Here is a 27,084-nt window from a genome sequence, read left to right as displayed (position 1 = left end):
TAAACAATTTACAATGTCTGTATAAAGAGGAAAGATAATTCTATAGGATCCTGAAACACCACAGACACAAAATAAGTAATACTAGAGAAGAAAATGTACTTGTTTTACTTTTCAAACATAGTTTAGTCAGATTTCCAGTTGATAAAATACAATGCCTTTTACTCTAACATCCAAGTTTGAGAATCTCTCCACGTACAACTCTTTAGCATGTTTTCATCAAAATTCAACCAGAACATGATGAACTGAGCTGATTGTAAAGGATTGCAGTGAAAAATGTACATGTGAACTACAAATGTGGAATGGACAATGAGTGGTAGGAAGGGAACATTTGTCAATATTGTATGCCTATGAGGACTGACTTACTTATCTTTTTGAAATTGGGTTGTCTTTAAATATTTTTGGAACTCAAGACAAAGCATAAAGTCTTTCTAACACATTGCATCTGTTTACTGACTGCTTACTTGAGCAAAGATTGCATTCGTTTTTGTTATTTATTCATATAATCAAGTTTAAACAGGGGTTTTCAAAGTATAAAAATGACTGAACCACACACACACACACACACACACACACACACACACAAATAGTTCCAAACAACAGGATACTAATAAAACTTAAAGGGAAGCCGTTTAGTTTGGGAAAAAAAAGAAAAGAAAAGAAAAGAAAAGAAAAAAGAAACAAAAAGAAGACATTCGACACTACAATAACTAATATAATAATGTTTCAGAACTAGAGCAACTGGAATGGACAGAATAAAACATGGTAGGGCTAACTGAATAAAGCACTATGTGTAGTAGATGGAATATGCTAATACCGGTATCCATTTCCTTTGGTAGTGTTCTCCCACATTGACTCTGTGCTCGTGTTTGGGAATTGCTTTGGCCAATCAGACAGTGGAAACTTGATGCAATATGACTCGAAAGTGTGCTTCCTGCTTCATTTGGTCTCTCATGTCCCAGCAGGCTAGCCTGGCTTTGTTCTCAGAGCAGTGGCAGCCTTCCAAGAGACCACATTGAGCAGAACTGAGTTGTTTCATTTGAGGCTGTCCTAGACCACCAGCCCCCAGGCACCCACCCACTATATAATAACGCTTGAGAGAGATTAATGGAGACTGGCCCAGAAATAAAACTTTCCAGCAGACCTATGACTTAATGGAAGTAATAAAGATGAATTTAAAGCCACTAAGTCTTGAAATACTCAGCAATGTTAAGTAAACCTACTAGGTACAGACAATGAATAATCACTGGAGTAGAAAACAAGATGGGAAATATTTGTTAAGCAAATGGGTTAGCCTTCATACTTGTCATACAGGGTATTGGACAAAAGAGTTAACACATCAAATAAATATAGGCATAATGAAAAGGTTTCCTGGTCCACTGTCAGAGGCCCTTCCTATATTAGGAGATTTGCTAAACAATTATAAAGGTAAAAAATCTTTGGGATCCACTGGGGCCTCCAGAATTGATATAAAAATTATTGTAAAATAAAGATATTTGAGATTCAGTAGACACAGAAAGAAGCTTTCCCAGGGCTTCCTTTATCTCAATAAAAACAAAAACTTCTGGGAATGAAGCTGCCATAAATGCCCTCTCTGAGGGAGTTTTATGGCTATGAAGAAAAAAATGGAGAAGGCCATTTGGACCTGCATAAACACACAGTATTACAAACTTTTATCTCCTATTGGTTTTCCTAGAAACCCATTTGTTTTTCCCACAGAAGCCTTTTCTCTACACACCATAAAATTATGCATATAAACTCTCATCATTAGCTATTTATAGAGCCACAACTTTAGTACATTCCCACATGCATATGGATAAGCTTTGTTTATTTTCCTGTGAATATGTCAGTTTCAGTTTAGTTTACATGTCCCCAAACACTAAACCTAAAAGGTAGAGGCAAAGCTTTTCCTCCTCAATAGAACATATACAGAAGGGCTAGTACTCAATAGTTCAAGTGCTGAGATTAAATTCTTACCTGAAGGCTGGGCATGATGTCTCAGGCCTCTAAACCTAGCAGTTTGGGAGGCCAGCGGATGCTGTGAGCTCAGGAGTTCGAGACCAACCTGGGCAACCCCAGCAAGAGCCATGATGAAACCCTCTCTCTACAAAAAAAATTTAAAAATTAGCTGGGAGTGGTGGCCTGAGCTTGTGGTCCCAGCTACTTGGGAGGCTGAGGGCCAGGTGGAGGTCTCCGTACTGAGAATGCGCCACTGCACTCTAGCCTGAGTGACAGAGTGAGACCTTGTTTCAAAAAAAAAAATCCTTACTTGGAATCATCCATTTACATCTGAACTCATGGTCATATTAATTAAAGCATTGACATTTTACTAGCAATTATTTATTAATTTTATTAAAATATACCAGTGATGTACATGTACTGTGCATACTATTTATGCTACAGCACCAGTATATTTCAGTATGATTTTTAGATGCTGTTGGTTTTAAATAAAGAAAATATGAGAACAATTGCTACAGATTTCGTAATATCAAAGTTCTGATCATGCTTTTTAAAATATGTACATAAGTGAGACTAGCAATTCTTAAACTTTGCTACATATTAGAATCACCTAAAGACCTTTAAAAAGACTCTCAATGCCTGGGTAGCATCCCAGACCAAATATGCTGGAATTATGAAACTGCGATATGGGTATCAAAAATGTTTCAAGTTTCAAGTAATTCCAACAGGCAGCCAAGTTTGAGAACCAACAACCTAGTCCTAAATCTGTGTTTTCCAGTAAAATAGCCATGAGTCACACGCGGCTAGTACGTATTTGAAATATGGCTAGTCTGAATCGAGATGAGCTGTAGGTGGAAAAGACAGATCAGATTTTGAAGATGTAGTATAGAAAAAAGTAAAATATCTTGTTAATAATATTTTTACATTTATTACATGTTGAAGTAATAATATATTGATATTTGAGTTAAATATATCATTAAATTAATTTATCTGTTTTGTTTTACTTTTTATTTTTGTTTTATTGTATGCAAATATTGTGTATAATTCTATCATCATATATAGATAATTTTGTATATTATATATTTTTATTATACTTTAAGTTCTGGAATACATGAGCAGAATATGCAGGTTTGTTACATAGGTATACACGTGCCATGGTGGTTTGCTGCACCCATCAACCCGTCAATTACATTAGGTAATTCCCCTAATGCTATCCCTCCCCTAATCCCCCACACCCTGACAGGTCTTGGTGTGTGATGTTCCTCTCCCTGTGTCCATGTGTTCTCATTGTTCAACTCCCACTTATGAGTAAGAACATGCAATGTTTAGTTTTCTATTCCTGTGTTAGTTTGCTGATAATAGTGGTTTCTACCTCCTCCACGTCCCTACAAAGACATGAACCCATCCTTTTTTATGGCTGCATAGTATTCCATGTGTATATGTGCCGCATTTTCTTTATCCAGTCTATCACTGATAGGCATTTGAGTTGGTTCCAAGTCTTTGCTATTGTGAATAGTGCTGCAATAAACATACTTGCACATGTGTTTTTATAGAATGATTTATAATCCTTTGGGTATACATCCAGTTATGGGACTGCTGGGTCAAATGGTATTTCTGGTTGTAGATCCTTGAGGAATTGTCACACTGTCTCCCACAATGGTTGAACTAAATTACAGTCTCACCGACAGTATAAAAGGTTTCCTATTTCTCCACATCCTCTCAAGCATCTGTTGTTTCCTGACTTTTTAATAATCACCATTCTAACTGGCATGAGATGGTATTTCATTGTGGTTTTGATTTGCATTTCTCTAATGACCAGTGATGATGAGTTTCTTTTCACATGTTTGTTGGCTGCATAAAAGTCTCCTTTTGAGAAGTGTCTGTTCATATCCTTTGCCCACTTTTTGATGGAGTTGGGTTTTTTTCCTGTAACTGTTGAATTTCTTTGTAGATTCTAGGTATTAGTCCTTTGTCAGATGGATAGATCACAAAAAAATTGTCCAATTCTGTAGGTTGCCTGTTCACTCTGATGATAGCTTCTTTTGCCATGCAGAAGCTCTTTAGATTAATTAGATCCCATTTGTCAATTTTGGCTTTTGTTGCCATTGCTTTTAGTGTTTTGGTCATGAAGTCTTTGCCTATGCCTATGTCCTGAATGGTATTGCCTAGGTTTTCTTCTAGGGTTTTTATGGTTTTATGTCTATTTAAGCCTTTAATCCATCTTGAGTTAACTTTTCTATAAGGTGTAAAAAAGGGGTTTAATTTCAGTTTTCTGCATATGGCTAGCCAGTTTTCCCAACACCATTTATTAAATAGGAAATCCTTTCCCTGTTGCTTTTGTCAGGTTTGTCAAAGTTCAGATAGTTGTAGATGTCTGGTGTTATTTCTGAGGCCTCTGTTTTGTTCCATTGGTCTATATATCTGTTTTGGTACCAGTATCATCCTGTTTTGGTTACTGTAGCCTTGCAGTATAGTTTGAAGTCCAGTAGCATGATGCCTCCAGCTTTGTTCTTTTTGCTTAGGATTCTCTTGGCTATATAGGCTTTTTGTTGGTTCCATATGAAATTTAAAGTAGTTTTTTCTAATTCTGTGAAGAAAGTCAATAGTAGTTTGATGGGGATAGCACTGAATCTATAAATTTCTTTGGGCAGGAAGGCCATTTTGACAATATTGATTATTCCTATCCATGAGCATGGAATGTGTTTCCATTTGTTTGTGTCCTCTCTTATTTTCTTAAGCAGTGGTTTGTAATTCTCCTTGAAGAGGTCCTTCACATCCCTTGTAAGTTGTATTTCTAGCTATGTTTTTTCTCTTTTTAGCAATTGTGAATTGGAGTTTACTCATGATTGGGCTCTCTGTTTGTCTATTATTGAACTATACAGGAATGCTTGTGATTTTTGCACATTGATTTTGTATCCTGAAACTTTACTTTTTAATATGCGACTGCTAGAGAATGTAAAATTACTTATGTATCTCACATTTATGGTCCATATTTTTTTTCCATTAAACAGCACTAATCCAAACTGCCTCACTAAACTAGAATGTGATGTATGGAAATACTTATTTTAATATTCATGTAATTTTACAAAAACTGATTTAATGAAGTATGTGTATACATTCTAGAAAACTGGATATAATATTCTACAGGAGGTTCATTTTTGAAGAAAAACTATAAGCCAACACTGGGTTTCTTGTCCTGCTTTTGTTGTTGCTTATGCAAAATAACTTATATCCATTTAATTGTTACGATTATACTCAACATAGTACTTTCAATGTTGCACTTACATAAAGTTAACACAGAATTCAAGTTACAGATGTCATGAAAATTTGCAAAAGCCATCTTATTGAACAGTTTTGTGTCAACCAATCATATTTTGTCAAAATCTTAAAGGTAACAGGAGATAGAACCTGTAAAAAATATTGTGCCTGCTAGGCATTTTATTAAATTTAGATTTTTTCATGATCAAATACTCTTCCATAGATGCTTCTCAATTTACAGTGGAGTTACAGACCAATAAAGCCAATGTAAGTTGAAAACAAAATAAGTGGAAAATGCATTTAATATACCTAATCTACCAAACATAGTAGCTTAGCTTAGCCTATCTCAAACATGTTCAGAATACTTACATTAACCTAGGGTTGGGCAAAGCCATGTAACACAAATGCTATTTTATAATAAAGTGTTTAATATTTCATGTAATTTGTCAAACGTAGTACACTGTAGAGTATCAGTTGTTACCCTTGTGATCAAGTAGCTAACTGGGAGCTGTGGCTGACTTCCTAGCATGGTGAGAGAATATTGGGCCAAATATCGCTAGCCTGGGAACAGACCAAAATTAAAAATTCAAATTACAATTTCTACTGAACGTGCATCATCATAAAGTAAAAAATTGTAAATCTAATCATTAAAAGTTAGGGACCATTTGTAGTAAGAAATCCCTACATTACCAGTCTCTTTATTGAGTGGGCAGCAGTCTACCCATAATACTGATGTGGTTGAATTTTTTTGAATAGCATCAATAAAAAGAAAGACCATGAACGGGAGAATGCTGCAAATGAATAATGTATGGCTAATTCTGTTTTCAGTTTAATTTTAAACCATTTAGAGCTAGCACACTGATTACATTTGCAAGGCACCACGCCAGGTGTATGTGCATATATATTTAAAACTCTGGCCTAGTATATATTTTAACTTATTTCACGTCTCCTAGTATCATCCTATTATTTATCAGATCTGGAGACAAAAGTGGCTTCATCTTGGATGCTAATCTGCAGTGTTAATTTCTGATCAGCCTCAGTCCTGTGAATACCTCCTGATTCCTACTTTACTTACCATCCCTAGTGTAAGAAATGATACTCCTGTTTTTAGCGTAAAGCAACCTTGATGTTAACATACAAATTATAGATTGTGACAAACATAGCACTCTTTTTTTTTTAAGGAAAATTTGTATTGTTTTAATTATTTTTATGTACAGAAAACTCAACAGTGTACATTTAACCCAGTTTCGTGGTAAGTTCTTTAGCCTTTGCCTTTTTGAGCTTGGCAATGCAAGCCACAGACTTGGGACCCAGGACATTGCCTCCCCAGTGACATCAGATCTCATCATAACTGTCATTGTAATTGGTTCGGATAGCTTCCACCAGCTTAACCAAAGCACCTTTGTCTTCTGAGTTACCCTGTGTGAAGGTGACAGTGGTGCAGGTCTTCCTGTGGACTAGACGTCCCAGTCTTGCCCTCCCCTTGATAATGCAGGAAGGGACTCCCATTTTACGACACAGGGCAGGCAAGAAGACAACCGGCTCAATGGGATCCACGTTGTGTAATCACCACCAGCTGAGCTTTCTTGTTCTCCACCAAGGTAGTGACGGTGTTAACTCCTGCTCGAAGGACAGGTGGTCTCTTAGTGGGGACGTCCCCTTTGCCAGCCGCTTTCTTCTCGGCCCGGGCCAACAGCCTCTGCTTCTCTTACTTTGTCTCTGATCTATACTTGTGGGCCAGCTTAAGCAGCTGAGTAGCTGTTTGGCAGTCCAGGGTCTGGGTGAACTGGTTAATTGCAGGAGGCACTTTCAGCCACTTACAGAGGATGGCTCTCTGCTGCTGCAACCTGATATAGCAGGGCCATTTCACAAAGTGGGTGAGGTCTCTTTTGGGCTGGATGTCCTGTCAAATGCCAAAATTCTTAGGCCTTTCTCAAACAGGGGATTCACCAATTTCTTAGCCTCCTGCTTCTTCACGACAGCAGGAGCCGGAGCCACCTTCTTCCCCTTGGCCTTCTTTCCTTTCGTCATCTTGGGCAGCAGAAAGAGAGCAACACTCTTTCTTATTTTGAACAGTTGCCTTTCTCTGTCTTGCTGGAATACATATACCTTTTCCCTATAGTACATAAGCCTTGGCTCTGGAAAGTAACAGGTGCAGAGATCTACTTGTCTTGTGGCCACCCAAGGCCATGTTTCTGTCTTTAAGTCCCCAAATAAATTCACCAACGCCGAAAAACTAAATTTGTCTGCCTCCTCTTTGGCTTCTTGTCTCCTTTAGCATTTGGATGTCGCTTTGCTTATATGACTCTTTCAAGGAACATCAGATGATAATTATCATCCACGACTTGAGGCCATTTCTTTCAATTTCTAAAACATTTTCTTTTGTAGCACAGGGCTTCCTTTAATTCCAGATACATTTACTTCCCAGGTCACTGTAGCAAAACTCATAAAATTAATATATTCACAAATTCTCATAATGAAATATCATCCTGATAATTTAAAATATGAGTATTTTCCCCAAATCATTTGTTTTTGTCAGCCCCGGAGTTTGCTTGTTCTTATGCATGGTGGAATATTTTCTTCTCAGCCAAAAGGAAAAAGGAGTCACCTGTGACAACACTGGTCACAGGACAAACATGATTGTCATCTTTGTCCGTCTGGTTAATGATTTCTAATTCAATCATTCATCACCCTTTCATAAATCCAAACCCCCACCTTTTGTTATCTTCAGGTTAGTTTTTAATGTATTTTGCTCATAAATCCTAATTAAGTCAAAAAAAAATCTGTAATTTTTTTCACTCTAAAGTGAAATCTCCCTTAAACAAAACAGCTAAGACAAATGATGAGGAAGACAAGGAGAAACCGTTACATTTGAATAGATTGTGTCTCTCCTGCCACACCCTCTCTAACTGTATCCCACAAACGTGTACTCAGAATCAAAAGTGTCAGTGAAATGAAAATGTTGACTTACTTGATGTTTACCAACTTTGCTCAAAACATATTTACAAGATGCTCATGTATATCACTGGCTTTTACCATAAGAAAATATGTAAAGCTAGGATCCATTATGGAGGCATGATCAGGAAAATGAGACCTCAGCATTAGCTACCTGAGCAAGGTACAATTTGCCCAACCATTGACCAACCATTTATGTTCCCCTTAAGGCACTTGTCACATTCTGCCTTAAATTATAGTTACGCATTTTTCTTCACCATTTGATAAATTCTCTGAGGGCAGGATGCTGCCTAGTACATAACAAATGGTAATATTTGTAGAATAAATGGAATATTTTAATCACTTTCGCATACTCCCCATAACAATAAGCTCATCCTGGTGGGGCACGGTGGCTCATGTCTGTAATCCCAGCACTTTATTTAGGAGGCCGAGGCGGGCAGATCACCTGAAGTCGGGAGTTTGAGAACAGTTTGACAAAGATGGAGAAACCTTGTCTCCACTAAAAACACAAAATTAGCTGGGAATGGTGGCACATGCTTATAATCTCAGCTACTTCAGAGGCTGAGGCAGGAAAATCACTTAAACCCAGGAGGCAGAGGTTACAGTGAGTTGAGATCATGCCATTGCACTCCAGCCTGGGAAACAAGAGCAAAACTCCATCTCAAACAAAACAAAACAAAACAAAACAATAAGCTCACCCAGAAGCCTATTCAACAAACACATTGATTGCTTTAGCATGACCTACTCTGAGATTAGGAATTATTTCAAAAGGAAGCTCTTTCCATGTTTCTCCTTCCTAGTAGCAAGCAGAGTGACTTCAACTGGAACTTAAATTGGAGTAAACTGTTCAGATATTAATTCATATCTCCGCTTTGCATGTCTGGTGTTTTAGAGTACAACCAGGGTCTATCTTTAGTTAATGGCTCTTAAGGAATTTATTTGGAAGTAATTGCAATATTTATCAGATTTTTACTGTGTCAGAGCTAGGGACACCAAAATTTTCTTTTACCTCTTAAATTTGGTTTTTACATATTTATTACCCAGTGAACTGAGAAAAGGCTTTCCAAGTGCTAATATCTATCTTATCTCTTCGTTGGTTTTTCCCTTCAGTGTTCATTCACAAGTAATAGCTGTCATTTACTCAGACTCTGCTATAAACTGGGTGCTTTATACCCTTGTGTTTAATTTTTTACAGCCTCACAAGTTAAAGATTACAATGCTTGTTTTTCAGATGAGAATTAATTTACATAATCTTCATAACCTTTCAAGGTATTAGCCAGAGTTCTCCAGAGAAACAGAGCCAACAGGATGGATATATATCTACATATCTATTTTAAATATATGTCAATTAACACAATTTCACCAAATTAAGTTCAAAAATCTGATTGGCTTTTATCAGCATTTCATGAACTTGGCAGCATTCAGTCTACAACACAGGAAGAAATTCTGATGAGCTAAACAGAGTGGGTGATTTTTATAGGTAGAAAAAAGAAGAGAAAAGCAGAAATAAAGAACAAATAAGAGGGTTGGTCATTTCAAGGCTACTTTTCTTCTACAGATGTAAGCAAAATCTTGTTGGCTTAATAGGGTTTCACTGTTATCTCTCTTGATTTCTCAGAAGGTCAGATCCTGCAAGTAAATAACTCAAGTTTTGGTTTGGTTATGTGACACTAGGATGAGTGACTCCATTTTTTTTCTTTTTTTTCAGTTTAGAGAGAGAAAAATAGAAAGAGAGAGAAAGGTATTGGCTTATACAACTGTGGCTTATTTTAAGGTATTGACTTACATGATTGTGGAGGCTTGACAACTCCAAAATCTGCAGAGTAGGTAGGCAGGCTGCAGGCCCAGGGAAAAGGTGCATGCCAATGGCTGTCTGCTGCCAGAATTCCTTCTTGCTTGGCGGAAGAAGTCAGCATTTTTCTATTAAGACCTTCAGTTGATTGGATGAAAACCATGCACATTATTAACAGTAATCAGCTTTACTCAAAGTCTACTGGTTTCATTGTTAATCCCATCTAAAAAAGTACCTTCACTGAAACATCTAGACTAATGTTTGTCCAAATATCTGGTTACCAGGACCTAGTCAAGTTGACACATAAAACTTACCACTGTACAGGGCAAATGTTATGATCCCAAGTTACAGATGAACACAGTAAGGCCACAGATAGTAAGGAATTTGGACAATATAGTTTTTTATGAGGTGTTTGGACTTTAGCTAAGGGTTTTTTGTTTTCCGAAGCCCAGGTGTCTTTCACTATATACACTGTCTCTCAAATTAATGGTTTTCACCTGGTTCTCCCAGGGCCAAACTCATTCTAAAAGAAGCATTTAATGGTCCTAACAGTATACGTAGGTCCAATTTATCCACTGATACACATTTTGCCAAGGATGATGATCTAATCTAATGAGGTAGGCGCCTGTCATGATAAACATCTCTCTACCCAAGAGGCAGTGACATTAGTTAGGGAGCCATTCTGTCCTTCACAGTCTCTGGAAACTTTTAGATCCTTCCCACTCCTGATACCACCTGTTGAATTTAGGACCCTACTACTTCTTACCTAGAACATACACTACAGCATTTCATATCTCTAGTCTCCACTTCATATTCCTAAATTCTGCATTTAATTAAGCCACCACCGGGCTCCCCTTCTCTCCTTTTTCAGTGCCTCTCAATTATCGACGGAATAAAGCTGAAGTCTTGTTCTAAGCATTAAAGATTATTTCCAGATGAGCTTCAACTACCTTCCCGGCCGCCGTTTTCATCTTCCACTAAGAACAATACACTCAGATTGAACTTGTCCCCGATACAGTGCATGGGTTTATATGCTGTTTGACTTTGACTTTTTTTTTTTTTTTTTTTTTTTGCCACTTACGCCTTTGTGTTCACTTTTCGTCTTTCGCTTCTCAACGAAGTTCTCATCATCAATCCAGCCAGCAGCTACTCTCCTTCCCCAGATCGCTGAAGAGTGTCGTCAAGGTTTGCAATTTTAGGTATTAAGAGACTTCTATTTACGTACACTCTATCTATTAGAGAGGGTTGGTATCAGTGCCTGAAAACGAGTCGCAAAGCCAAATGCCATCGGCCCCCTGTGACCGGAGGATGCCCTGCATCCAGTGCATCCGCTCTGCCAATGCAAGTGTTCAATAAATGCTTAACACATTCATTGATAAAAGACCGACCGTGAGGGAAAAACTGAAGTTTGTGGGACAAGGACGAGGTCGCCTCTCAGAGACTGAGGAGCGCTGGCTCTCCTCTACCTTTCCCGCCTTCTCAAGGCCAGGGGGTTCCCGCCCACCCCTCACTCTAACTTGAGGACAGGACAGACATTGCGCATGCCCCGTATCCAGAGCCGCCTCCGGGAGCACCGCCCCTGCCGCCCCGCTCCCTCCCGGGGCTCGGGCACGCACGCTCGTTCCCGCAGAGCGTGCCCTGCGTGCGGGTGCCCGCCGAGCCCGCCGGGCGCTGGATCTCTGAGTGCCCCGGCCGGGGCTTGAGGAGCGGGCACCGGGCAAGGCGGCGGACGACCGCGTCGCCCGAGGCGAGGAGGAGCGCGGGCGGTGAGTGAGGGCGCTGCGGGCGAGCGGGTCGGCGCCTCCGCGCGTGCGCAGCGCGGGACCGCCTGGGCAGGGGCGCGCGCCCTGCGGCCGGCCGGAGGGGCAGTGCGAGGCGAGGCGAGGCCGGGCCAGGGGCCTCAGGTCAGCCTCGGGCCCTGGGGTCCAGGGGATCCCACACCCGCCGCTCGGGCTCGAGAGGCGCTGGCCGCGGGGGCCGGCTACCCGAGGGGGTCTCAGTGGGGCGCGTCGGGCCCGCGCAGGGGTCCTGGTGTCCGGGGCGGAGGGGCAGGCTAGCCTCAGCCGAGGTACCCCGAGGAGGGGCGCAAGAGCCTTCACGGCCTTGCAGACGCCCGCGGGGTGCGCGACCCCGGAGGTGGCGGAGGTCCAGGCGGGGGGCGCGGTCGGGAAGCCTCGGCGCCTAGCAGGTGGCGGGGGGCCGCGCCCCTCTCCTGGGGAGGCGCGCGGTGGGAAGCGAAGCAAACTTCCCCTGAGTAACTTTCCTGAGGCGCTGCCGGAGGGGCGCGGGGAGCTCGGTCTGGGGGGGGCGGGGGACTCCGGGGACCGACCCTTCGGATTAGTGCGGCCTCGGGCACTGCGGGACCCCAACGCGTGGCGGTGGGCGATGGCGGGGGCGGTTTCCTTCTGGGGCTGCAACTCGTCCGTCGAGTTCTGAGTGGCGTTCGTGGCCCGTTTGCTCTTAAAATAAACGTAGAAGTTTGATGTTCGGAAAAGACGGATGTTTGCTCTCTTGGGAAGAAACGGCTTTTCTACCTCCTGGCCTGTTCAAAGAAAGTATTGTTAGGGCCTGCCGGGGTTCCCTGTTTGTCAGGCAACCCATTGTCCTGTGTGTGCCTGGGGAAAGCGAGCTAATTCTATGATTAGTCCTCAAAAGACCAAGGGAGATCACGGTGCTTTTTCTTTTTTAAACACTCCCCTCCACCTCACCAAATCCTGTAATACAGTTTCCCCAAACTTGGCTGCACAGAGGAGTCGCTGGGGAGTTTTAAAACTCTTCATGCCCAGTCGCACACCAGACCAATTAACACTGTATTTTTTAAAGATCCCCAGGTGATCGTGCAGCCGAGTTTGGAAACACTGGTTTAATATAAGAAAGTCAAGAGTTTAGTTTCACATAGTAGTAGCAATCAGTTCGTAATTGGTGGCATGAAACTCAAATTCTTTTTCCTAGACAGGAACTCACAAAGGTGGGGATTGTTTCCCACCAAGGAGGGAGGGAAGCGTCTCTAATGGTTCAAACTTTATGAACTATAATGTGACTCTAGCACTCACAACAATTGTTCGACGTGCTGTTTTGAATTTCTTTTGGGGTTACTAAGTCCTCTTTCACTGACCCCCTGCCCAGCCAAAGGCTTTTCCCCTTCTTTTAACCCTACCTCAGTCCCTCACTCTACCCTCCCCCAGATCCCCTGTTTTAACTCTAACCTTCAAAAGGCTCTTCCTCCCCCGTGTATTACTGGCTTTAAAGGGTTACTGCGGGTTCCCATAGCAACGAGTCCTCCAGGGGAAGTGGGCGGGTCCTCTTAACCTTGAGTTTCTAAATAGGACTCTTCCTTTTCGGAAGATTTTTGAATCACCCTTTTCATTTCTTGGTCTCAGCGCAGGTAAGGGTGAGCTTATACAGTTCCAAGATTTTCTAAGATACTTACATATTATTTTTTAATGCCATTGTATGGGGTAACTACTAGCAGCTATGTTCTTGATTTTTCATTCTTTCCCAATTCTTGCACTGATAACTTGTTTAACAAACTTCCCAAATGAAGTGGAAGCAATGTTTTCTTTTTATTTTTTAACAAGTTTTCTTGGAGGTGCACAGGCCTAAGAATTGTATGTACTATTTCTCTAAAGTCCTAAATTACACCTTATATTTAAAATTTTAAAAAGCGAAATATAACTCCACATTTGTGCGGGAAAACTTTTGATAATTTGTGGCAAAAAAGCCATTATTAGCTTTTTTTTTTTTTTGCCAGGTCGTCCTTGAAATCTAGAAAACATAGAGAAGAAAAAAAAGAAAAGAAAAAGCCAAAGCCATTATTAGCTTTTAAGTTGTTTTGTTCCTAGAAAGTACTCTGCCAGCATTCTCTACAAAATGTTAAACCGCTTGTAATATTATACTTTAACAAAGGAAAGGCACAATTAGTGTACACATGCCCCTACCTTTGTCCAAACACATGCATCCAAAGATCATTTTTAAAAATGTTCATTTTTTAATGCTCAAAGCAGGTATTCTATGGGCATCGAATTCCAGTTTGCCTTGCAAGGAACTTTTAAAACTCTTCTGAATAAAATAGTACAGAAATAGATCATTTACATATTTCAGGTTTTTAATTTTTTTAATCTTTTAAACTTTGATATATAAGTAATCAGAATTTAGTCAATTCTAAAATGCCTTTAGGATTCCAATGATTGTGTGTTTGTGTTGTGATTGTGTTTGTGTTGGGAGTTGAAATGGCTTTCTCTTACTAAAATCTATTTCATGTGCTGTTTAAATTTCTGTTAACTTGGCTATCAAGCAAATCCTGTAAGGTGAATTATTCTCATTTTACTATGAGAAAGGAATAATGATGGAAATTCCTCTTATGTGATTAACCTTGTGGTTGCAGCAGTGATGCTGGGCTGCTAAAATAATAATCTCTCACCTAATCTTCCCTTCTTTCATCACACATTTAAATGTGATGTTTAAGTCTTTTCCCTTTAGTATACGTTTCAACTTAGTTGTCTAGTCACAAATTCATTGAAAGTGTGTATTAATGTGCATTTATTGACATGTCTTTTGTTTATTCAAATTAAGCAAACATAGTTGAGAATTTCTGTTATTGCTGTGTTTCTTTTAAAAAAAATAAAGTATTTTTTGTTGGAGACATTTTGTGAATCACTGAAAAAAATTAAGAAAGTAAAAATCATGGTCACATCTTCCATAAAGAAACAACTGAAAATTAGATGATGTGCTTCCGTTACCCTTTTTGTTTGTCTGCATAGACATACTTTTAAACAAAATTCGATTTTTTTTTTTTTTAAGACAGAGTCTCACCTTGTCGCCAGGCTGGAGGGCAGTGTCAGTCTTGGCTGACTGTAGCCTCCACCTCGTGAGTTCAAGTCATTCTCCTGCTTCAGCCTCCAAGTAGCTGGGACTACAAGTGTGCACCACGACCTCCAGATAATTTTTGTATTTTTAGTAGAGACGGGGTTTCACTATGTTGGCCAGGATGATCTCGATCTCTTGACCTTGTAATCTGTCCACCTTTGCCTCCCAAACTGCTGGGATTACAGGCGTGAGCCACCGTGCCCAGCCGACTTTTAATTTTATCCATAGTTTAAATATTGCAGATTTATTTAATATGAGGCAAATATTAGAGATGTTTCCTTTTTTCATAAACCCTTTGAAAATAAGGTTTTTCATGATGAATACACCCAAGTTTATTGAACTAATTTTCTGTTATTTTACATATTTTTATTTTTACTGGCTGGGAATACAGTATTAAACCCTCTGGTTGCAAATCCTAGCATGGCTACTTCCTACGTGACCTTAATTACCTCTTTAATCGCATTTCCTTGGAATAAGGGTCATGGTGCCTGCATCACAGACTTTTGGTAAGATGGAATGAACTAAGTAGAGGAAGGCCAGCAGGGTCGACCAAAGGATGTAGGCTCAGTAGTAAGAGTTGACACACAGATGGAGCTGAGAAAAATGCCTTTGTCTGAAAATTTAAGAGTTTCAGACTTACTCGGGTTAGATTAATGGCAGTAGAAATCCTGGGGCAGAGATGAACTCTTTTATGACTCTTGTGGCTTGTTGCCAAATTGCTTATGGATCATATATTCCCTTACAGAGTGTAAGATCTGCCTGTAGTGTGTCAGCACTCCAGTGTTTATCACCTTTCCTGATTTTTATATAAAAATACAATCTTTTAGTTGATATTTTTTGGTGACTATTGAAATTGATAATCTGCTTTTTTCTTTTGTTTTCCTTTTGGGAGCTCTCTCTTCTGGTACTTTGTCCCCTTTACTTTTAAGTGACGATTTAAAAAAAAAAAAACCTGTTTTTTTATTTTAAAAAGATTGCACCTTTATTATATTTTTAGTGTTTTTTTTTTTCTTCTCCACGGCTCATTATTTAATTCACTTTTTGGTGTTATGCAAACAAAAAAAAATTTTTATTTCTATATAAACAGGTCTGTACCTTGATTTTTTCCTTGTAAATGATCATGCTTGGAAAGCCCAGAAAGACGCTGCAAATGACCTCAGTAAAACACTCAGGAGAAGCAATAAGCAGTCAAAAGTGGCTACCTCTGGAGAGGAAGACTAAGGTGATAAGGACGACAACTCATTTTACAATAAGGCTTTTAGACTTTTAAAACTATGCATGTATTGAATTTTATAATCTTTATCTGAAAGGCGAGCTAAATGAAACAAAATTTTGGAAATATATTAGATCTTTTTACATTTAATTTTATAATTGTATGTGGATATGAAGTGCTCTTACACTGCGACTGCCGCCTCCTCTTTTTCCCTAGTCAGCGAGTTCTACCAGCACCATTTGTTAAATAGTTCCTCCTTTCTTCTTTGCTTTGTGGTCTTTATTAATTTTTAAGGTCTTGACTAGCTTTGGGGTCTGCTTCAGTTTTAGGTCTTGCTCATCTATGTGTTGATCACTAGTTTTAATCAGTTGCACATCTTTTTAATCATAAATTTAGAATACATAGAAATATCTGGCAGAGCACATCACACTACCCTTTTAACATTACAGTTATATGCACCTGTCTGTTCAGATAAAGATTATTAAATTTAATATATGCACAGAGTTTTAAAAGTCTTAAGAGGCTCATTATAAAATAAATGGTCTTTTGTCTGCCTCTTCTTCCTCATTCCTTACTCTGCCTTCCCAGTGGCAGCCACTTTGGACTGTTTACTGTTTCTCCTGAGTTTTTCACTGGGGCCATTTGTAGGGTCTTCTTGGGCTGGTCATTGAATAGTCTGCTAGTGTTTTGCTGAGGAAAGCGTGTTATTTCCAGTGTTCATGGAGGAATCTGGCTGGGGTTTCAGCATCCTCTTTGTGTAGTCACTTTGGAGAAGGTTCACCATGCACACTTGCCTGTTTTACCTACACTTCCAAGAACAAATCTGTAATCTTGCTGGGTTCTGGGATTGTCTGGCAATGGTCTACAGTGAGGAGGTGGGGAAGGCATCTAGGGAATTTAGAGCTTCTCATACTTAGTCTTTGAGTAGACTGGAGTGAGTAGTACTTCTTGGCTTTTCTCACTGTTGGTGTAGCATTCGCTCTCTCAAGTTGGCTGAGACAGTTGCCACTTGTCCATCTGCTTTCCACTTTCATGATTTGTAGTTTCCATTACAGTTCTTTAAGTCCTTGGGTCTCTATGTCTTCTAGAAAGATCCCTTACTGTCACTTAAGTGGGGTTTAGGGACAGGGTGTAATTGGATATGTGTGTTAAGTTTGCCATCGTAATCTGGAAGGATCCAAAGATGACTCTTTAGAACTGAAAAAAATACCAGATCATTTTGCATTTTGTTTTGTTGGCAAGGACTGCCATCTGTAATCAGTGTTTCTTTTTTCTTTTTTTTTTTTTTTTTTTTGAGACAGTTGCGCTGTATCGCCAGGCTGGAGTGCAGTAGCGCGATCCTGGTTCACTGCAACTTCTGTTTTCCGGCTTCAAGCAATTCTCCTGCCTCAGCCTCCCGAGTAGCTGGGACTACAGGCACACACCACCATACCTGGCTAATTTTTTGTATTTTTAGTAGAGACGGGGTTTCACCATGTTGGCCAGGATGGTCTTGATCTCTTGACCTCGTGATCCACCTGCCTCGGCCTCCCAAAGTGCTAGGATTACAGGCATGAAACACTGCGCCCGGCAATCAGTGTTTCTTTTAAGGGTCGTGAAAGATTATTCAGACCTTCTATTTCTCAGCAGAGTTGTTTTCTTCATCTGAGTTCTAATGTTTCCTCAGAGTTGTTTTCTTCATCTGAGTTCTAATGTTTCCTATTATAATTCTTCTTAGGTATTTGTTTTTGTAACTTCGTGATGGGTTCTTCAAATTGTCTATTGGTAGTCTAAGATAGTGGTTGATTTTTGTGTGTTTATTTTATAGCTGGCTCTTATGCTAAAGCTTTGCAGTTTATTTTCGTATGTTCCCAAGTTATATAATCAGTGGCAGATGATGACACTTTTATCTACTTCTAATAGTTATACCTTTTGTTTTGGTCCTATGGCAGCTTACACTAGATTTAGCGTTCTGGAACGTTATCACATGTTTCTGGAACATTATCAAATAGTAATAGTGATAATGTACAAACTTGTTCTTTATTTTAATAAGAAAAAGAGTAGTAGAATATTGGCTTTTTGGTTTCTTATAGTTCTTTATCAGGACAAAGAAAATCTATCCTTTCATTTCCAAGTTGCCTAACGGTAATTTTATGTTTTTAAGACATGGGAATTGAATATTAGCACATGATATTCTCATCTGCAGTTTATCAACTGGTATTTCTAAAAAGTCTATTGATTTGAGTCCCAGATATTAAATTGGATGAAAGTCTTCCTTATGGATGATTCTCTATAAAAACAAATTGAACTTATAGGAATAATGAAGTATAACATATTCAATGTATGAGCATGTTGTCTTGGTTGGGGTGGTATAGGAGATAGTCACCAGGAATTTTTCACAAGCAAGCATTCCAAGTGAAATCTAACACTCAAGTCACATTTTTACCTGTTGGCAGTGTTTGATATAATTTGTTATTCCTCCTTTTCTTTTTAAATATTCTTTCTTCATTTGATTATTGATGACACTACACTTTGGTGCCTTTCCTTCTATACTGCTCCTTCTGGTTTCTTTTCAGTTTTCAAATTTGTGCTGGTTTTCTCTTCTCACCAGCCTATGAATTTAGAATGTGCCAAAGCTCAGTTCTTGCCACTTTGTTGTCACAAATAGTCACAGGGCTTTAATAAAATACTGTGTAGCTGCTTAAGACTCTTAAATATATATTTCCACCTTAGACACCTCCAATTACTTTTTTGACTTAACTTGAATATGTCAAAGACGCTTCATTCTAAGTATGGCCAGAACAAAAGTGCTGATGTTTCTCTGCAAACCTGTTCCATCTGCAGCCAGCACCAACCTAATGGGTCTAAGCTCCATTTTTTCAGGTTATTTAAGCCAAAAAAAACTGGGAATCCTTCTGATTCTTTTCTTTTGTTCCAACTTTATATCCAGGTTGTCAGCAAATCCTGTTGTTCTATCTCCAAAATGTATCCAGAATCCAGAGTTTAACTGTTTTTCCCATTTGTAGTACCAGCATCTTTGTCCAAGTCTCCAGCATTTCTTGTCTGAATTATTGCAGTGGTCTCCTAGCAAATCACTGGTCTCCTTTCTTCTTCCCTGGCTTCTCTTTAATTTTCCATCAGCTTAACATCAGAGTGATCTTTTAAAAATGTAAGGCAAATTATGCTTAACACCCTCCAATGGCTTCCATGTCACTCAGAATAAAGGCCAGTTTTCTTAAAATGATTCATAAAACCCTACATGATCTGGACTGGGCACTGTGGCTCATGCCTGTAATCCTAGCACTTCAGTAGGCCAACGTGGGCAGATCACTCGTGATCAGGAGTTCAAGACCAGTCTGGGCAACATGGTGAAACCCTGTCTCTACTAAAAATACAAAAATTAGTTGGGCATGGTGGCATGCACAAGTAATTCCAGCTACTTGGAGGCTGAGACAGGAGAATCAGTTGAACCCATGAGGCAGAGGTTGTAGTGAGCTGAAATTGTGCCATTGTACTCTAGCCTGAGCAGCAGAGTGAGAGTCTTTCTCAAAAAGAATTAAAAAAAGATAGAGCCCTACATGATCTGATTCCCACTAACTAACCTCTTCTCCCACTTGTCTCCCACTCATGCTTTCCATCGTAGTCACCCTTGCCTCCTTGCTAATCCTTGAACATGGCAGGTACATTTCCATTTTAGGTCTTTGCACTGGATTTTTTTCTCTGCCTGTAATATTTCATCCTACCCCCTAGCTCCCAGATACATTCATGGTCAACTCCCTCACCTCTTTCAGGTCTTCACTAAAATAGCATTTTGTTTGTGTGATTACGCTAGTTATAACTGCAATCTTTATCCTGTATGTCTCTTGCAGTTCTCTGCATTTTATTTTTACATCCCATCTATTACCTTCTAAGTTACTATTTATTTATTTTGTGAATTACGTCTCTTTTCCATCTCTGCTAGACTATAAGTTCCTTGAGGGTGAATATTTTATGTATGTTTGTTAATGTGTCCCAAGTGCCTAGCACATAGAAGGTGCTCAGTAAGTATTTTTTGAATGAATGAATGTAGTCTACCTTCTCTATTTTTTTTTTCAGTGAATTTCTCATGAAGCAACATATGCATAGTGTTTAAGCATTTGTGGATCTAACGTTGACTTATCCCACCAGAAGGGAAAAGTTCAAGAACATTTATAATTTATAATGGAGATAATACAGAGAATGGTTACGAGAATTAAATAGGGTACTGTCTGTAAAGTACTAAGCTATACTAGTGGGTAGGACCAGGTCACATAAGTAACAGAAAAGCCTAGCCAAGTGCCCTGATTCATATCTGAATGATGTGAATTGTATTCTAGAATCTTCTCTCTTTATATTTCAATTTATAATCAAGTAGGTATGGCATCACCTAGGAGCTTTTCAAAATATGCCTGGGTTCCCTGGTAAATATCAATGATATACTGTTACTGTTTTTGTTCTTTAACCAGTCTGCAGATATTTGTCTCTTAATGTTGGCAATAACCATTTGTTTTCCCCTTTTTAATGCCTTTTTCTATTTGGGACATCATTCATGGCCCCTTTAAGCTTTTTTTCCTATAAGGATCTTGCTGAAATCGCTTCTAAGGTGATTTTAAAATCCTTAAAGCCACCTGGATACACTTAATTGAACCATTTACTAAATCCACAAAATCAGGCGTCCCCAAACTACGGGCCCGCCGGCAACATGCGGCCCCCTGAGGCCATTTATCCGGCCCTCCGCTGCACTTCGGGAAGGGGCACCTCTTTCATTGGTGGTCAGTGAGAGGAGCACAGTATGTGGCGGCCCTCCAACGGTCTGAGGGACAGTGAACTGGCCCCCTGTGTAAAAAGTTTGGGGACGCCTGCACAAAATCAAAGGATCTCAGTGCATTACATTCAGTTTTCTAGACAAGAGAATGTTGTAGTCATCCCTATGGCAACTGTTACAGCGGTCATTTTTATTTTTAAAATACATAATTTTTATATTTTTCATATGAATTGTAATAAACAATTATCATGCCCCCTCCAGTGCTCACACAAATCTGAGAAGTGGATGAGCACTGTATTTGATCTCTTGGACACTTCATTTTGTTTTCCATGGTTCCTCATGTCTCAGACTCTTGAGGTATTTGCATTCTTTTCTTTCCGAATTGTATTTTAAGTTTCGGGATACATGTGCAGGACATCCAGGTTTGTTACACAGGTCCATGGTGGTTTGCTGAACCTGTCATTCATTTTTAAAGTTTTGCTTACTGTGTTTCTACACTCTTTTTGTGTCCTTCAAATCGAAGAATATGTCAAAAACATCAAACTCCCTTCTCTTTCTTAATAGAGCAAGAAATATTTGTATGATTTTTACTGTTGTAATTTACTTTGCAAGTAAGTGGTGTGATTTGCAAGAAAAAAAGATGATTATTTTAGAGGTTGTTTATTCAACTGAAGAATAGAAAATAAACAAAAACCATGATGTATGTGTCTTTAGAAATGGATAAGCCCCACCTGGGCACGGTGGCTCATGCCTGTAATCTCAGCACTTTAGTAGGCCAAGGTGGGCGAATCACCTGAGGTCAGGAGTTCAAGACCAACCTAGCCAACATTTAAAAACCCTGTCTCCATTAAAAATAAAACAATTAGCCAGGTGTGGTATTGTCCGCCTATAATCCCAGCTACTCTGGAGGCTGAGGCAGGAGAATTGCTTGAACCTGGGAGGTAGAAGTGAGCTGAGATCGTGCCAGTGCACTCCAGCCTGAGTGAAAGAGTAAAACTCTGTCTAAAAATAAAAAAATAAAAAAATGGTTAAGCCCAGTAGCTGTTACCTGTACACAAAAATGTGAAAATTTTCTTCAACTCTACTGTCAGAATAATTCAAGATATAGCTAGTTCGTTGTGTATATTTGATCTCTCCTTAATTTTTATGTGGTAGTATATAGTAAGAGTATTCCCCATGTTTAATTAGAAGGTGCAAACATTTTAGCCATGATTACCTTACGTATTAGAAATAAAATTTCACAAGTTCCATTGCTTTGAATGCATCTCTCCTACCTGATGAATTTGCCTTGCCTTTGCTACTCTGATTAGATCTACTTTTTGTTGTCATGAAGACTCATTCTTTTGACAATAGCGCGGTTTCAAATTCATTTTGTATTGAACCCTAAATAGTCAGTACTATTGGCCAAGGCTGAATAGAAAGCATTGGCCTACCTATCTTTCTTATGGTAAGTCACATTGCCCAAAACACATCTTGGTAAAGTTCTACACTTGCTTTGGAGACTTGTAAGTGTTTGTTGCCTTTGTGAGAGTTTTTGTTTTATAATGCCACCTCATTTCTTCTACTTACCTAGTTTTTTGTTTTCTTTAAAGTGGTGGTCTATATTCCTTGAAAACGTAGAAATCGGTAAAATTCTTAATTGAGGTTGTATCAGGTGACTCTTTCCAAAATAATCTTATTTTCAGTAGAAAAATACGGTGAGAAGCTACCCAAAAGTCCCTCCTTCTGCTCAGGATGCAGGTTCAGGCTACAGGCAGCTGTTGGTAGCATTCTCTTACACAGCTCTGTCCCCCTACACCACTTAGACACCAGTGTTGGTGGAGGTGCATTCCAGAGTGCTCTGTTTCTTCCTGGGGTTTTTTGTTTTTTTTTCCCCCACCATCTCTTGTGGCCTTGGGAGACAGGATAAATAAGTGCATGAAGTGGGCGCTCATCTGTTGGAGAGTGGGCTGCCATCTGAAAGTGGTCAGCAGTGGAGGGAAGGTGCACGTGTGCAGTCACTTTTGATCCCCGTGCAGTTACAGTCAGTCTCTCAAAGCGGACTTCATCACCCCTCCCCAAGATGATTTCAGCACCTATTTAATAAATGCTGTATAATTTATTTAAATTAGTAGATATTCTAGTTGATTTAATACCATTCAATAAGTATTTCTGTAAGATCTGTGGGATCAACTCATGCATACTTGAAACTTTTTTATTACTTTATTGGCTATTTTCTCTTTTCAGTTCATCTCCCCAAAATGTCAGAATCAGTCCTGAACTCTTAGCTAGCAAATAGCTCCTAATGTGTACTCAAAGTCATCACCAGATAGTGATGGATTTGACTAGGTGGGTGTGGTTTAGGGATATCAATAGATAATGGTGTTTGGGTTGGCTTAGAGGAAAATGAGATGCTCAAGATAAGGACAACCTATATTTTGCATTTACAGTGTTTCCATAGTATTATTTAGTTACTGAGTTTGAAGTAGTTGTGAGGATCAGAATCCTACTAAAATGTACAACCTCTTAAAATTTTTTTAAGAGTGAAGATGGGAAAGTATTTGGATACTAGCTCTGGTAAAATACTAGACCCTTGAACAACTTCAGCATAAAGAGGCACTGATGCCCCTCTCCCATCTCCCACCCCAAACAGTTGAAAATCCATATGTAACTATTGACCCACAAAAACTTGACTACTAATAGCTTGCTGTTGACCAGACGCTTTATTGAGAACATAAACAGTCAATTGACACATATTTTGTATGTCATATGTATTATATACTACATTCTTACAATAAACGGGAAAATAATATATTAAGAAAATCAAGGAAGTGAAAATACATTTATAGAACTGTACTGTATTCATCAATATTGTAAGTTTACATCATCTGTTTACAAGATGAATCATCTGTCTGAAATGGTGAGTGACCACAGCTACAGACCTCAATTTACAGTACATATCAAGCAATTCAACTTTTTTCTTGTACTGTCTTTTCTATGCTTCTTGGAAGCACTTCCAGCATCACTAGTGGCACTTTGTATGGGTCGCCTGGTATTATTCGTGGTTTACTGTATTGCACTAAACATGATGAGAAATACGCAAGAACCGCCAGAGATCACATTTTACTGCCATAAGCAATATATTGGAAAGAGAAAGTGCTCATGCTGAGATGGTTAGCATCACATGACATTATAGGCAAGTACTAGCAACACTTGAGTTCACCACAGGAACAACAGAAGATGGCGGTGAAATTATTACAGTAGTATAGTATATACTACAGTTAATTATATGCCTTTATGATTTAATGCTGCATCTTAACATGTGTTTAGATTTCTCTGGATTGGGAATGGCACTGTATACAGACAGCATGTGTTTATGTGCATAAATTTTGATAATTCTGATGTGTGTATATTTTATGGTAGTAAATGATAAAGTAGACTAATAGCTACATGGTTTATATATTCATGAAATACAAAACATGGAGTTCATCTGTTTTTTGAATTGTTACACAGATCTCCAACTAATTTTCTAATGTATTTATTGAAAAAAAATCTACATATAAGTGGACCAGAGCAGTTCAAATCCATAGTGTTCAAGTGTTACCTGTATTTTTAAATGAAATGTTATTGCTGGAGTGCAGTGGCATGATCACAGCTCACTGCAACCTCTGCCTCCTGGGTTCAAGCGATTCTCCTGCCTCAGCCTCCTGAGTAGCTGGGATTATAGGCACCTGCCATCACACCTGGCTAACTTTTTTTTTTTTTTTTTTTTAAGTAGAGACCCAGTTTTGCCATGTTGGCCAGGTGGTCTCGAACTCTTGACCTCACCTCCCTTTCAGGTGTGAGCCCCTGTGCCCAGCCAGCTCTTAATTCTTGTGGCAGAGATTATCTTTGTGTCCTTCATTCTGTCTGCAATGTGCAAAAATATTTTTTGGAGTGAATGGTTGAGAATTATTCTCTGAGAATTAGTTACTGTTTCCTAGGAGAGTGAAAGGAAAAAGCAGGTATATATAAAAACTTGGCCCTGATCATGTATACTTTGTTAAGAGTTTTTTTTTTTGTTAATAGCTGTATGTGTTTATTCTAACACTGCTATAAAGAACTATCTGAGACTTGAATTTAAAAAGAAAAGAGTTTTAATTGGCTCATCGTTTTGCAGGCTTTACAGGAAGCATGGCTGCAGAAGCCTCAGGAAACTTACAGTCATGGCAGAAGGTGAAAGGGAAGCAAGCACATCTTCACATGGTGGCAGGAAGGAGTGAGCAAAGGGGCAAGTGCTAGGCACTTTCAAACAACCATATCTGATGAGAATTCACACACTGTCAAGGGGGAAATCCACTGCTATGATCCAGTCACCTCCCACCAGGTCCCTCCCCCAATATCGGGGGGTTACAATTCAACATGAAATGTGGGTGGGGACACAAATCTAAATCATATTAATAGCCTCTAGAGGCTTATCATTATGCTTACAATAAAATCCAAACTTCGTATGAAGCTGGGCATCAGCAGTTCTAATAGTTTCTGGTCTTGGGACCCTTTTATTCTCTTAATTATTTTCAAAAGCCTTGTTTATAGGGGTCATATCTATTAATACTTACTGTAGTCAAAATTAAAGAAAATATTTAAGTGTGTATTTAAAAAGAAATGTTTTTGTTAAAGCATATGAAGAAAGTCTGGCCTCATGCAGCTGTATAACAGGAAAACACTATTTTAATAGCATTTTCAAATGATTGTGGATATTTGATACCTCAACAAAACTTCATAAATGATAGTTTCTTAAAGATTAATTGCTGTATGGAATCAAACTGTATCAGTGAACATTTTATACTCTTGTTATACTTTAAATCCATTGGTCGATCTTGTACTTTGGATCTTTTATCAATACATGATTTTGTATTGTAATTGCATTCTTATTAGAAAAGGTTGGTTCACTGAGTTATGCAAATCTTTCAAGTGTTGACATATTTCATTATACAGTATCAAAAATTATGTTCATTTAATATCACTGCTCTTAACAGAGCAGTCTTTTGAGTATTGGGAACCTGTCAGGTTCATGGTGGTGTAATCAAGGTTTCCAAATTCTAATTTTTGCTTGAAGTCTTGAATTTTATGATCACAATAAATACTGTCAGTTTTCCTTACAGTGACAGTCTGACTTCATTCATTTTTGAGAAAAAGTCTGCGAAATACCTTAGTCTGAATAAGCGTGCTTTGCTTCTTCTGTCAGGTAACATGGCATTTCAACAAAAAAGCTGCTGGTTTGACTTGTAACACAAATAGTTGTACACGTGTTTTTTTCTCAAGGAGGAAACAATTCTATTCCAATTTCACTGGAAATGCTTTGCGCCTGTTTCCCAATTTCATGACGCAGAATATTTGAATCTCCCAGAGATTCCCCAAGAAACAATACATTGATTATAGCAAAAGGGAATGCACAGTAGCTATTTTGCATTTACCCAGGTCATTTTACCACTAGGCCGAAATCCCCCGTCATTCAGGTGTGGGTGAGGAGGACTGTGGAAAAGTAAGGGGACTTGACTGCTCCATTGGCACTGTTGACTTTTGCTCAGAGTCACTGGGGTAACCTTCAAATGACTTAGAAACCAGTAGCATCAATAGCAAGAAAAGTTACAGAGCCAGACTATGGAGCAATTTTTATGTTTTGTAGTTCCTGGAGAAACACTTGCCTTTTCTGTTTGGAGCAAATTATCCCTTCCATGGCAGCCTTTGTTGTGCCTCACCACCAGCAGATGCTGCTGGGAGGTTGCAGAGGGATTTGGTCACTTGTTCTACTTAGATCCTTTCTTAACCAGTGCAAGTCAGAACTGCTTTTAAATCATATACACATCAAACAACAGGCACACACACAATGAATTTACCTCACCCTGCCTTCTAAGAAGCACACTTTTCTAGCCAGTGAATTCGTTATTGAAAAATTCAGGCAGTTTTATTTATTTATTTTGGCCACCACAGAACTCGAACTGTGACTTTAAAACAGTTTGTTTACATTTTTAACACTCTTAATGGTTTTTAAGATCATTGCTGGTGGTAAAGGTTCCATAAATAACAACAGCCCAGCAAGAGACTTTCTAGCTTTGGCCAACAAATAAGTTATTCCAATGATACCATCATTTCCATTTATTATTACACCATTTTTTTTGGAAACAGAGTCTTGTTCTGTAGCCCAGGATGGAGTGCAATGATGCTATCTCTGCTCGCTGCAACCTCCCCCTCCCATGCTCAAGCTGTTCTCCTGCCTCAGCCTCCCAAGTAGGTATGTGCCGCCACGCCCAGCTAATTTTT

At 39.1% G+C, this 27,084-nt stretch overlaps 1 protein-coding gene and 1 long non-coding RNA gene across 3 annotated transcripts in view; one reads left to right on the top strand and one right to left on the bottom strand.

The window, feature by feature from the left end:
- LOC141585531 (uncharacterized) overlaps positions 1-11,441 on the bottom strand; it is a 75,445-nt gene extending 64,004 nt beyond the window's left edge. Inside the window, exons 1-2 of the long non-coding RNA XR_012519078.1 lie at positions 11,043-11,441; positions 9,956-10,099 (exon numbers count right to left, since the gene is read on the bottom strand). This is a non-coding gene — a long non-coding RNA (uncharacterized LOC141585531). The remainder of the gene's footprint in view (positions 1-9,955; positions 10,100-11,042) is intronic.
- A 138-nt stretch (positions 11,442-11,579) lies between these two features.
- BTBD3 (BTB domain containing 3) overlaps positions 11,580-27,084 on the top strand; it is a 35,883-nt gene continuing 20,378 nt past the window's right edge. The window contains exon 1 of one of the 2 annotated variants that reach the window (XM_039479461.2): positions 11,580-11,727. The gene's annotated coding sequence lies outside the window, so the exon portion shown is untranslated. The remainder of the gene's footprint in view (positions 11,728-27,084) is intronic. The other variant, XM_039479460.2, reaches the window with a different exon arrangement.

The sequence above is a fragment of the Saimiri boliviensis genome, chromosome 9 (assembly GCF_048565385.1).
Source record: "Saimiri boliviensis isolate mSaiBol1 chromosome 9, mSaiBol1.pri, whole genome shotgun sequence".
NCBI classification, from domain to species: Eukaryota; Metazoa; Chordata; class Mammalia; order Primates; family Cebidae; genus Saimiri; species Saimiri boliviensis.
Note: the sequence above shows the minus strand (reverse complement) of the source record. Positions and strands in the feature narration are given on the sequence as shown.